This window comes from Anomalospiza imberbis, chromosome 16 (genome assembly GCF_031753505.1).
Source record: "Anomalospiza imberbis isolate Cuckoo-Finch-1a 21T00152 chromosome 16, ASM3175350v1, whole genome shotgun sequence".
NCBI classification, from domain to species: Eukaryota; Metazoa; Chordata; class Aves; order Passeriformes; family Viduidae; genus Anomalospiza; species Anomalospiza imberbis.
The window spans coordinates 15,046,681-15,058,764 of NC_089696.1; positions in this window are offsets into that span (position 1 = coordinate 15,046,681).

The window sequence follows — 12,084 nt, forward strand, 5'->3', positions numbered from 1 at the left end:
CGGGATGGCTGCCAGGAGCGCCGGGCGCCTGGCACAGTGAGCTCCTGGAGCCAACCTGGATTTACCCACGGGGGTGGCCAGGGAGCAGGACCCCCCTCAACCCTCAGGCATCCCTGGCTTTTCCAACCCCATCCCTGGGCAGAGAATTCCCTGGGCACGGAGTGTGGGGGGCAGCAAGGAGCCCCCCTGGCACCTCCCCATTCCTGCTGCCCCCGGAGCGGAGTCCTGGCTGATTTTTGGGAATGTTGTTGCAGTGGCATCCAGGAGCAGGCAGGATCCTGCCTGGAATGTTCAGGGAGCTCTGCCATGGGCACATTCTTCCATGGAGTCGTTTGGGTGGCAGCGCTGGCTCTGCTCTGCAGCAGTTCCCAGGGTTTGTCCTTCTCTCCGCAGGAGAGTCACCTCGGATGTGGATTCTGTGAATTCTGTGAATATTGGACACCAAATGTTCCACAGGAAATCTGGGGTGACAGGGCTCGGGGTCAACGTCACCCAGGAGAAGGGTGGGAGAAAGGAAGAATTTGGGAAAACCCTAATGGCCCTACACGGTGAGAAATTGGGATGTGAAGTCAATATTCCAACCTTTATCCCCAGCTAAGTGCAAGTTTTGGGGTTGGAGAAATGGCTTCTAAAGGTCTCTTCCAACCCAAATATTTGGATTCTCTGGCTCAGCCCCCTGGGGGCTGCTTTCTTCCTGAGCATCCATCCCTTTTTCCTTCCCTGTCCCTTTAGAGCCGTGTCCCTGCCTTCCCACTGCAGCCCACCCCACAGAAATCCGGTGACAATTAGCATGAAATATTTGCCCCAGGAAAAAGAAAAGGGCTGTGCCTTGGCTGGGGAATGAGGAGCCACCTCCCAGCTCTGTGCCAGCCGGGTTTTCTGGCACAGAGCAGGGACAGGGAGGCCATCCAGGCCTTGGTGGCCCTGGAGCAACCCAGCCCAGCGGGTCATCCCTTCAGCCTGACTGGGAAAACTCTTCCCAGCAAAGCAAGGAGAGGTTTATTACCCCTGTCAGGATCTGGGAGTGGAGACTGGCAGCACAGCACAGAATCCAAGCCCAGGGTAAGAATTCCAAGCCCCTGGGGATAAGGAGATTGAATAAAAGGGTTGTACCCACCTCCTGTCCTGCTCTCAGAGGGTCGGTTCTGCATGGAAAAGGGCTCTAAAGCAGGGGCTGAGCCCCTGGCTGCTCCTTCCACCCTCCTGAGGCAGTCCCTGTGAGCCAGTGTCCGTCCAATCCCTGTCCCTTCAATCCACATCCCTCTAAACCCCTTCCCTCCAAATCCCATCTCACCATCCTGTCCCTCCAAACCCCATCCCCCCAAACCCTGACTCTCCAGACCCTGTCCCTCCAATCCCCATCCCTCCAATCCTCATATTTGTGAGCCCCATCCCCCCAGTCTCCATCCATCCAAATCCCATCCCTCCAATCTTTATATTTGTGAGTCCCATCCCTCCAAATCCCACCCCTCCATCCCCATCCTTCCATCCCTGCGTCGGGATGTGCCCGCTGGAGCTGCCCCAGGATGTGGGATCCGTGCCGCTGGAGCTGCCGCGGGCAGGGATAACGCCGTTCCAACCCGGCGGGATGGGATTCCTGCTCTCCTCCCAGTCCCTCCCTGCTTCCATCCCACCCCAACCGGCCCTGCGGACCGGGAGCCACCCGTGCCCCTGCCCTGCTCCCGCAGCCGCGCGGGGCTGTTTCCTTCAGGAGGAGCCAGAGGCACACGGGAATCCCGGGATTGTCCCTCTCGGTGCTGCCCAATCCCTTGGGATTCATCCAGGGATACCCCGGGCTCCAGCACCCAGCGCCCTCCTGAGGAGCCGCAGCCAGGAGGGACCTTTGGGATGAGATGCTGCCAAATGGGGACAAGGAGTTTTAGTTCCTACAGGCGGGGAAGTTCTTCACTGTTGTGGAAAACAGTGGGGAAAGTCACATCCCTCTCGGTAAAATCCACTTCTGGAATTCCTGGGATTATCCAGGAGGGAGCTGCTTTTGGGGAGCACCGAGACCCTCTCCCGGGACAGCTCTGTCAGAACTCTGCAGAGTTTGTAGGAGCAGGGAGGGGTGCAGAGCTCTGGGATGAAAGGGAAGAGCGCCTTTACCAGCTAAAATTCAGGGAATTTCACCGGGAAGGGAAAAAAAAGTAATTAATAGGAAAAAAATGAGGCAGTTAATTGCGACAGCTGCAGCTGCGCTTGCACAGGGAGGAGCAGGAGCTTCAAAGGCTGCACAGACCCAGCTCTCCTCAAATCCCACATCCCAAAATCCCTCGAGGCCCAGCAGGGACATGGACACCCCCAGCAGAGCTGGAAAACAATTCCCTCCCGCCCTGGGGTGCTCCAAGCAGCCTCTGCACCGAGCTAAGGATGCAAATCCTGGGCCCCCTCTTTTGCATCTCATCTGCATCTCATCTGCATGGTCCTCCTGCTCCAGGACAGGCTGGGGGGAGAGCGGGAATGGGGGGAGCTGCTTGCTGGGAATGGGAATGGGAATGGGAACAAGGATGGGGAAAGGGAGTGGGAATGGGGACAGGGATGGGAATGGGAATGGGAATGGGAATGGGAATGGGGACGGGGATGGGGAAAGGGAGTGGGAATGGGGACAGGGATGGGGAAAGGGAGTGGGAATGGGGATAAGGATGGGAATGGGAATTGGAACAGGGATGGGAATGGGAACAGGGATGGGGATGGGAGTGGGAATGGAAATGGGGATGGGAATTGGGATGGGAACGGGAACAGGAATAGGATGGGAATGGGAACAGGGATGGGAATGGGAACATGAAACAAGGATGGGGAAAGGGAGTGGGAATGGGGATAAGGATGGGAATGGGAATGGGAATGGGAATGGGAACAGGGATGGGGAAAGGGAGTGGGAATGGGGCCAGGGATGGGAATGGGAACAGGGATGGAGAAAAGAATGGAGATGGGGAAAGGGATGGGGACTAGCATGGGAAGCAGGATGGGGTAAGGATAGGATGAGGATGAGGATGAGGATGGGGACATAGGCATTGATGCCTCTCAAGGCAGGTCCCGAGCCCAGAACCAGCACCTGAGCTGGCACTCTCCTTCCTTCCTTCTCCCTGCTGTAGGAGCTGGGATGATCCAGCTTCGATCACCTTTGAAAAGGGAATAAAGTTACAGGGAAGACTGACCTCAGGAGAAAATTGGATCTGATGGGAGCGAGAAGCTGGGAAGGGAGATGTTCCACCGTCCATCCCAGAGAGCCCTGAGGCCCTGTGCTGTGTCCTGATCCCTCCTCGGAGAGGAGAACAAGCAGAAATTCCCAGAAAAAAGGGCCCCTTTGCCCTCGGAGTGACCGAGCAGCTGGGAATAATTCCGAGGGGGCTGCTCCAGTGGTTTTATCCTGGTTGTGGGCCTGGGCAGGTCCTGAGAGCCCGGAGGGTGTGATGAGCTGGGATGTCCTGGGAGAAGCAGTGGGGAGCAAACACAGAGCCCCCAGTCCTGGAGGTAAAGGAATCACAAATCCTTCAGTCGGGATGAGCACATGGGGCAAAAATAACATAATATCATTAAAAATAATAACTAATATTATTAAAAATAACGTTATTATTATTACAATATATATTATTGTGTATAATATATTCTATTAAATATATTATTATTTAAAATATAGTATTAAATATGAAAATAAAATTATTATTATTATTAAAGTTAATTAAAGTTGTTTTAAAGTTATTAAAAATGAAACCCTTTTCGAGCTGTGGCAGCGAGGCCAGAGTGTAGATGAAAGTAAAAAGTTCAGCAAAAGAGGCTTGTCAGGTGATGGGGATAACGAGGGGAGTGGAAGGGGCGGCCTCCCGGGTAAGGAGGATTATTTACCCAGCATTTCCCTTGCAAATCAGAAGCTCTGCACCCGGCTCCACCCAGGGAACACACGGCTTGGGCTAAATCTTCTGCTTTTTGGCAATAAAACACCAAAAACTGAGCTGGTGATTCCCTCTGGGATGCTCCAGGGCTGAGCCAGGATCTCGTTTTCTTCCTACAGCAAAGGCAACTCCACGTCCTCCACTGGCTCTGCCAAACAGGGAGTTACAAGCCACGGGAGTGGGGTTGGGGTTAATTTTTTTGGCAATTAACAGCGGTCATAATTATTTTTCTGGTTATTTGCAGGCAGAGCACCTGCCCTGCGACACAGAACAGCACTTCCCAACCGTGGGAAATAGATTTGTGGTTAACTTTTGGACTTTTAGTTTGGAAGTAGTTAACTTCTGATTGTGGTGAATTGTAACGTCTGTGTCGTCTCACCCTTCTCATGAGACTGAAAATGGAATAAGAGTTTTTAAAACACCTCTCAGTTGCCCCATCTCTGGGTCAGAAAAAGACATAATCCAACACCCAACAGCCTTGGAATTCCCTGCAGCACGGCCAGGGTGTCAGCAGGATGGGTTCCCTCATTCCCAAGGGAATTCCCTTTACTGGATCCAGCTCCAAGCAGATCCAAAGATCTTGGAGCTGGTTGGGTCTCACCCAGTGGAATCTCCACCAGGAGAGCCGTGTGCTGTTCCCAGCACGGACAGAGCTGGAAGTGTGGGTTCCATGAGGGAACAGGAGCCTGAGCGGTGCAGTTGGGGCTGATTTGGAATTCCAGGCGCGTGCAGAGGGCTGGGATTTGCGTGAGAAAGGTTTGGTGGGAGAAATCTCAGGCCAAATCCTCCTTTCATTTCCGAGTCTCCAAACTTGCAGCATCTTTCTGGACACCGAGAATGTGACTTGGGATTGCAGAGGGGTCACGGGAGCTGAGCCTGGCCCAGGAACATCCAAAGCCTCTGGAGCATGGAGAGATTTATTCCAGCAACTCCTGCTGAAGCTGCCCCTGAAATTAAACCACAACCCTCGTTAGGAGCTGACCTCCACATTTTCCCCACCGGTGCCCATCCTCCTGGAGGTTTTTGGGATGAGCAGTGCCAAACCTGGCAAGGTCCTACAGAGGAGATGGAATCTTGGAAACCTGACCCAGAGCTGCCTCCTCTCCCTGTTCTTTGGAATCCAGGGGACAATGGGACAATGTTTTGCTGGGAATTCCCTGTCCCTCAGCATGATGCTCCCAAGAAAAATGGGAGTGCAAGGGTTGCCCTGGCTCCTCTGGGAATGCCGACAAGAATGGGAATTCTTGGCCATGGGCGTGGTGGGGTCGAGCTCTCTGAGCCTGCCAGGCTTGGAATTCTGCCCCGAATATCCACATGGCCTCAATAACGATCCCATCCCCCTGTTTCCACCCTTCCCCACGGCCTCACCAGGGCCCTGGGGGCTCCTCTGCTGCCCAGGTGGCTCTGGTCACACCACCTGCAGTGACCCATCCCACAGGGAGGCCAGCTGGAATATTTGCCCATGGAATTTGGGATAATTCCTTCTGGCACGGGGTGGTTCGATTCACACGGTGGTGATGGATCAAAGGTTGGACTCAATGGCCTTGGAGGTGTTTTCCAGCCCAAATGATCCTGTGATTCCAAATGATCCGGCTCCAAACCCAAATGGTTCTGGTGACACCACCTGCAGCGTGCAGCCATCCCATAGGAAGGCCAGCTGGAATATTTGCCCATGGAAATTGGGACAGTTCCTTCTGGCACGTGGCACTCAGTGCTGTGGTTCCATTGACACTGTGGTGATGGACCCAAGCTTGGACTTGATGGGATTGGAGGATTTTGCAGTCTGAATGATCCTGTGGTTCCATCGGGACGCGTCAGGAAATCCAGGAAGCCCACGAGGAGCTTTCCTTGGGCTCTCGGCGCTGGATGTGGGATGGGGCCGGGTGAAACTCCCCCAGATCAGGTTCTGACCACCAGGCAGCAGTGCTGGAAGAGAGCAGCGCTTTTCCACGGCATTTTTCCAGCACGCCACCGGTCTCCAAGGAGCAGAGCCCTCATTCCCAGCCCTTCAGGTGCGGAGCCGAGCCGGGGGAATTGACTTTTGTCTGGCTCTGAGTGGGGCTGCTCCTGCTGCAGCTGGGAGGGGATTTCCCGTCAGCTGCTGGAAAAAAAAAAAAAAAAAACAACCCTCCTGCACGGAGGGAGCTGATATTCCATGAATAATTTGAAGTGGTCAAGTCCTGTTTTGTGTGGAAAGCACGGCTCCCTGCCGGGGATCCGCCTCCTCAGGACTTTGGGGATATAAATAACTTCACAGGCTCCTTCTCCAAATAAAAGCAACATTCAGTTATTTGATTTTTTTCTCCCTTTTTTTAATTTTATGCAAATGATCCTCTGTTCTGTGTTATTATGTAAACGAGCCAACTGAAATGGTAATGAGGGAACCCAAAGTATGCATATATTAACTGCTGCTATGGAGCTTTACACCTCCAGAAATGGCACCAAATCCCATTTCCAAGGGAGGCACAGGTGTCCCGAGGGGGAAGATTTTCCTCCAGGACTTGGTTATTGCTGCAGTCCTGCAGAGAATAGCCAAGCACTGGATCCAGCACTGAAATTCCTCATTTCCAATGTGGGAAAAGGGGTGGAATTCTGTTAGCACCGGTCTGGGCAGCAGCAGAGCACATCCCACCTCCCCAAATCCAATAAATCAGAGTCAGCACCATCAGATATCCCTGATGGAGGCAGAGCCTTGGGAATTATTCTCTCCAAACAGTTCATTGCAACAGGGAATCCATGGGGAAACCATTCCAGGGTTGGGAGAAAGGATCATTCCCACACTCAGGTGATCCTGTGTAGGATGAGACACACCAAGAGCAGCTTTAAGGGAGAGGCAAAGCCCACTTCCAAAGGTCAGGGGGTCTCCAGTGAAATCCATGGCAAAACTCACTGGTTTTAAAGGAATTAAAACATTTCTGCTTCCCTGCTGCTCCACGGGATCCTCTGCTGCATGGGACACGAAAAAATGCCCTGAGGATAAGAACCCAAAAAAATATCTTCATTTTCTACCTTCTTCAAGAAGACAAAATCATCCATTTCCCACTTTTCCTAAACTCCCTGAGAGCTGAAGCTCAGCCCACGGAGCAGGGGTGCCTCAAATCCTTCTGGATCCTGTGTCCAGCTGAGGTTTGAGGCAATTCCAGGGTCTTTTCCCAAAAAGGTGAAGCAGGTGTTGGGCACAGAGCTGACAGGGGAGGCTGGGCTGGAGGAGCCTTGGCCAAAATCCACCTCCTTGTGTCTGATGTCGGGAATATTTGGCTCCAAACAAACTGGGACCCAATCCCACGGATCCAACTGGTCCCAGATTGTGGGAATGGGATCCTCCTGCAGGCACTGGGGGTCTGCTCCTCCATCCCAAGGCATGCGGAAGGGAAATATCTGCAGCTTCTGGCTGATAATTAAATGAGAACCAGCAAATAATGGATAATTTGTTATAGGAAAAGCTCCCCCGAGTGCCTCGGCCTGATCCAAGAGCTCAGATCCAAGAGGAAGCTTTCCCTGAGCTGGCTGGGTTTGGAACAAGCCCGTGGTGGTAATAAAAATAAATCCCTGTAATTAGGGAAAAGGGAAAATCCAGAGGATGCTGCTGGAGTAATTCCAGGCTGGAAATCCGTGTCCTGAGGTTTGGGCTGGGAGCTCAGCACAGCCCAGGAGCTTGTGGGAGGTGGGAATGGGGGGGCACCCCTGGAATGGCAATTCCCAGGAAAGCTGGGGTGTCCTGAGGGCGGGATGAGGACACAGCCCCAGTTTGGGATCCCGCTGTTCCCATTCCCAGACTCTGCCCGTCGTTCCCTAAGGAAGCTTCAGCTGCTCCCCCAGGCTGATCCTTCCTTCCTGAAGGACAAGCTCCTTCACCATCCCAAATCCCAGCATCATTCCCACAGCCTTTCCTTGCGTGGATTTTCCCAGAGATTTAGAAATGTATCCCTGGGAAGACCCCAAAACTCAGGATTTATCCTGGTTTGAGTGTATTTTCCCAAAGATTTAGAAATTTATCCCTGGAAAAACCCAAAATTCTGGATTTATCCTGCTTTGACTGTATTTTCCCAGAGATTTAGAAATTTATTCCTGGAAAAACCCAAAAATCTGTATTTATCCTGCTTTGACTGTATAGTCTCAAAGATTTAGAACTGTATCCCTGGGAAGACCCCAAAACTCAGGATTTATCTTGATTTGAGTGTATTTTCCCAGAGATTTTGAAATTTATCCCTGGAAAGACCCCAAAATTCTGGATTTATCCTGGTTTGAGTGTATTTTCCTAGAGATTTAGAAATGTATCCTTGGAAATACCCAAAAGTCAGGATTTTTCACTCACAAACCAGAGATTTCCAACTTCCCTCCCTCTCCCAAGCAGAATTCTTGAAATTCTCTGGGATAAAAACAATCTCTGGGAATCTCCGTGGTTCGGGGCCGGTTGTTGAAATCCCTGTTTTTCCTGGGGTGGGGGGGTTCAGCGGATCTCTCCTGCTTTTCCAGGAATAGAACACAAACTTCCTCCACTCGGATGTTCCGGGGGGTTGTTTCCCTTCAGACAAACCCACTCCCTCCCAGCTGGGGTTTGGGAGTGGTTTTGGGGTTCTCCGTGTCCCGTTCCAGCTGCTCCAGGCTCGGATCTGGCTCCGGAACCTCACCTGATGTTGTTCCAATGGATTCTGCTCCAAGCTCCTCCTCCCTGGAATTGTTTTCTCCCAAAATTTGGATTTTTGCTGGATTTTTTTTTCCATTTTTTTTTCAGTCCCATCTCCATGTGGGGACCAGGAGAGGATCCCAAAGCCAACGGATCCTGCGGGGTTCAGGTGGCTCCAGGGATTCCCTGGAGCTCCTGAGACGTCCCTGCCCACCTGGAGAGGTCCCAGCAGCTTCTCCTTGGAGTCTCCTGGCTGGGAAAAGGGGGATTTGTAGGAATTCCATCTGCCAGGAGCACCAATGGCATAATAAATATAAATATACATATAAATATACATATATATATATATATATATATATATATATATATATAAATTTATATAAAGTTTAAAAATAAAAATATAAGTATAAATATATAAATATGTATTTATAATATAGCTGTAAATATATTAATATATGTAGAAGTAAATATACATTTAGAAAGTACATCAAATAAATTCAAAACCACATGAATGCATAATAAATAAATAAAAATAGATACAAAATATATGCATTTAGAAAATACATATATACAAATCTATTAAAGATTCATTAAACATATAAATTTATAAAAATAATTTTTAAGGATATATAAATATATTAAATATTCGTAAATATATTAATATACAAATATATACAATTAAAAATATATACAAATATTAATTTTTTTCATTTATATGTATATATTAATATATTCTAGAAAATTATTTTATACTATATTAATATATAAAATATATCAATTGATATCTAAAATATTGAAGCACAAATTGCACTAGATAGATAGAATAAATATACAAAAATATATTAAATATATATGAAATATAAGTGAGTATAAATATATTAAATATATTAGATATACCTTTGATTCTCTTTTCACGCTGTTAAGAAGCTGAAGGAAGAACAAACTCCAGTGGAACCAGTTACCTTCCCAATTTATTTTTTTAAATTATTTTTTATATTTTATTTTATATTATTTTATTTTATCTATTCTATTCTATCCTATTTGTGCTTGCCACGCATCCCTTCCCTCTCTGAATGAAGAGTGCCACTCCTCAAATATTATTGCAGCATTTTATTGAAATATTTTTGTTTCACTGAATATGAATCTATTAATTAATTTCATTAATTTATTAATTTAACAAACATTTTATTTATTTATTTATCTCATTGCTGTATCCTACTGGGAGTGGCATTTTTGGTCCCAGCCCCTGTTTGATTTTCCCTTTCCTCCTTCCCAAAAAAGTTTAGGGTTGCAGCTCATCCATGTCCCGGACACCCAAATCCCCGCTCCCGTTTTCCCGATTTCACAGGTGTCGTTAACCCCTGATTGCCCTGAGCTTCCAAGGAGGAATTAAAATCAGGGCAAATGTGGGCAGGAGCAGGGACAGCTCCGAGCCCCGTCCCGGCTTTGGACAGCTCCAGGGATGGAGCACCCGGAGTTCCTGGGGCACCGGTGCCTCCCTCGCGGTCCTGACTTCCCGTCGGGAATGGTTTTCCCTCCTCTAAAGCCACCACCCCAACGGCATCACGTAGGGATGAAGTTCCCTCTGCTCCCATCCATCCCCAGCAGGAAAGTTTGGGATCAGAGATGGAGGAGGAGCAAACGGAGCTGTCCCCGTGCTCTCCAGCTGGGACACCGTGTGAGGGGCGGGAGGGTTCCTAAGCCCCCTGGGCTGGGCAATGGGGAGGGATGGGGATGGGGAATGGATTGGGATGGGAGGCAGAGCTGGAATCCACCGCAGTCCATCCCAGTCCATCCCAGTCCATCCCCATTCATCCCAGTCCATCCCCATTCATCCCAGTCCATCCCAGTCCTTCCCAGACCTTCCCAGTCCATCCCAGTCCTTCCAAGTCCTTCCAAGTCCATCCCAGTCCTTCCCAGTCCATCCCCATTCATCCCAGTCCTTCCCAGTCCATCCCAGTCCATCCCAGTCCATCCCAGTCCTTCCCAGTCCATCCCAGTCCTTCCCAGTCCTTCCCATCTCGTTTGCAGGAACATCCAGGGATGCTTCGGAGGAGCTGGATGAGATCAATCAGCTGGGAGAAAGGAAAAGGAAAAGGAAAAGGAAAAGGAAAAGGAAAAGGAAAAGGAAAAGGAAAAGGAAAAGGAAAAGGAAGCTGGATCTCCATTAAAGTCTCCTTTTTCTCCCCCCTGAAACTTTGCAGCAGCTGCACCCAGCCCCGACAGCAAACTGCGATTCCTGTTTGTTATTCCTCTTACCAACCAAGCCCATTCCTCATGGGAATCACACCTACCCAGCTTTTATTCCTGCCTTTTCCCCTCCCGTGCGTGTGTGGGGTTTTATTGAAACTCGACATCAACAACAGCAGCGCGGCTGCGGCAGGAGCCGCCCCGAAGGATGCGAGGTGTCCCAGGGACTTCCTAGCGACCAATAATTCCACTTGGCTGCTTTTCCTTGGGCTGCATCCTCCCGGCGTGGGGCTGGGGAAGTGCTCCCTGCCCCAAGCCCGGCGTTTTTCACCACCACGGGGGCTCCGGCAGCTGCGCGAGGCTTCGCCGCCTCGTTGGGAATGGGGGAAAGCCAAAAAAAAAAACAAAAAAAAGAAAGCAGGAGAAGTTTATTCCTTCTTTTTTCCTCGTGCTAAATGAAGCTCCTTCTGGCAAGTCTAAATATTTACAGCCAGTCCTCAACACACACACACACACACACACAGAGAGAGAGAGAGAGAGAGAGCAAAATTAATAAAACCACGCACGGAGCGAGATTCTGCTTCCCCAATTATTTTAAAGTTGAAATCCAACCCCCCCCACAAGCACCTCTAAAAAAAAAAAAAAAAAAGGGAAAATAAAAAAAAAATCCCAACTTTGTTTGCGCATTCTTATTGGCAGCACAATGCCAACAATGGCTAAATAGACAGCAGAATAAATAGCCCCACAATGCCGACAGAAAGGCCTTTCTGGTACTGCATACAAAATATAAACTGTGCCATGCCATTATTATTCCGGAGCCCTTGCTGCAACAGTGCAGTTGAAATTCCACCCCCAATGTGCACCTAATCAGCCATTCAGAGCCCCTTAATGACTTGTCAGTTCTTTGCCCTGCCATTTTCTGTCCAATTAATTCTTTTATTGTGCACCGGATAAAGGAAGACAAAGGCCTTCCATGCAATAATGAATCATTAAAATTCAGCAGCTCCTCTCTTGTGCTCTTGGCTCCTCACCAGCAATTCAGGCTGCTGCGCATTCGTTATGTGTGTGGTGGTTAAAATTCACTCTACCTCAAACGAGACCTTTCCAAATGTTTAACCCTTTCCCAGCCCCGCGCTGGGAATTTTGACAGCGCCAGGAAAAAAAAAAAAAAGAAAACTGAGGAAAAGAGGAGGAGGGGGGAGAGAGAGGGGAGGAGAGAGGCAGGCAGAGGTGTTTTGGGTAAATGTTTTAATGTCACTCTGACAGTCCCAATATTGCCTGAGCACACAGCCACAAACAAATCCAGGGACAGGGAGCCAAGGGCAGAGCTGAGGAGAGAGAGGAGGGGACACGGAGAGGGGTGGGATGGGATGGGAT